Here is a 1,681-nt window from a genome sequence, read left to right as displayed (position 1 = left end):
TGATCTGGAGTTAGCATATGAAATGAAAGCTATTTTCCATCCTTGCCCAAGTTCATCAAGATAGATATTCAGGCATTGCGCTCAGCGGTTCTCCGGATCAGTCTCTTGCTTCAACAGTGTTTGGACGGAACAGACCCAGGGTCGCCCCTTCCTCCAGCCTCCGACCACCCTCCAACCTTCGGAGTCAGCCACTCAGCTATCCTCGGTCACCAGGACCAGCCGACACCATTTTCTGAGCCAAACTCCTTACTACCGATCAACCATGAGCTCCCAGATTCATCAGAATTATTCCACCGAGGTGGAGGCCGCCGTCAACCGCCTGGTCAGCATGCATCTGTGGGCCTCCTACACCTACCTCTCTCTGGGCTTCTATTTCGACCGCGACGATGTGGCGTGGGCCACTTTTTCCGCGAATTGGCCGAAGAGAAGCAGGAGAGCGCCCAGCGTCTCTTGAAAATGCAAAACCAAGCGGCGGCCGCGCCCTCTTCCAGGACGTGCAGAAGCCATCTCAAGATGAGTTGGGTAAAACCCAGGACACTATGGAAGCCGCCATTAACATGGAGAAGAACCTGAACCAGGCCCTTCCGGATCTGCGCGCCCTGGGTTGTGCCCACGCAGACTCCCACCTCTGCGACTTCCTGGAGAGCCACTTCCTAGATGAGGAGGTGAAACTCATCAAGAAGATGGGCGACCACCTGACCAACCTCCGCAGGCTGGCTGGTCCGCAGGCTGGGCTGGGCGAGTATCTCTTTGAAAGGCTCACCCTCGAGTACGAACAGGAGTCTCTGAAGTCCAGCGGCCTCTGAGGAGCCCCTCTGGAGTCAGAGCTTCTGCCTGAAGCCCCGCTCTGCAGCCACTAGGCAGCTTTTTAACTATCCTGGGGCCCTCTCCCAAGATGTGGACCAAATGGAAACAATAAAGCTTTTTGCAGCCAAAAAATAAATAAATAAAGATAGATATTCAAATGAACCCTAATGTATAGCAATTCTTCATTGATCCTGTTTGATAATTTTTATCTGGATAGGTTAGTCTTTAACAGGTTTAAGTGAGTCAAAAAAGGTGAGGTCAGAAAATGTAGGACCTTGGACCCCCCACCACAGTCCCCATAGGGGTAGTACCTTGGAAAGAATTATTAAATCATGCTAAGAATACCATATGATATCTCTTACATGTGGAATCTAAAATATGACACAAATGAACTTATCTATGAAACAGACTCACAGACATAGAGAACAGACTTGTGGTTGCCAAGGGGGAGGGGGTGGGGGAGGGATGGATTGGGAGTTTGGTATTAGCAGATGCAAACTATTATATATAGAATGGATAAACAGCAAGGTCTTACTGTATAACACAGGGAACTATATTCAGTATCATGTGATGAACTATAATGGAAAAGAATATGAAAAAGAGTGTGTATATATATATATATGTGTGTGTGTGTGTGTGTGTGTGTAACTGAATCACTTTGCTGTACTGCTGAAATAAACGCAACACTGTAAATCAACTATACTTGAATAAAATAAATTCTAAAAAACTAAGTCTCCAGATTCTTTAACAAATGTTCTGGGATCAGATGCACGAAAAGATTAACAGAGGAAATATTTAGGGTTAATTAATTCAAAATATTTTTGCAGCAGCAACCTGGGATGTGAAGGGGCAGCCTAAGCTCCACAAGTAGGAA

The 1,681-nt window shown here is 46.6% G+C and overlaps 1 pseudogene; it reads left to right on the top strand.

Moving 5' to 3' along the window:
- Positions 1 to 262: 262 nt before the first annotated feature.
- Positions 263 to 806, top strand: LOC103086268 (ferritin light chain pseudogene; annotated as a pseudogene).
- The last annotated feature ends 875 nt before the right edge of the window (positions 807 to 1,681 follow it).

The sequence above is a fragment of the Lipotes vexillifer genome, unplaced genomic scaffold (genome assembly GCF_000442215.2).
Source record: "Lipotes vexillifer unplaced genomic scaffold, Lipotes_vexillifer_v1.1 scaffold1048, whole genome shotgun sequence".
Classification (NCBI taxonomy): Eukaryota; Metazoa; Chordata; class Mammalia; order Artiodactyla; family Lipotidae; genus Lipotes; species Lipotes vexillifer.
This window is presented reverse-complemented; position numbering and strand designations above follow the sequence as displayed.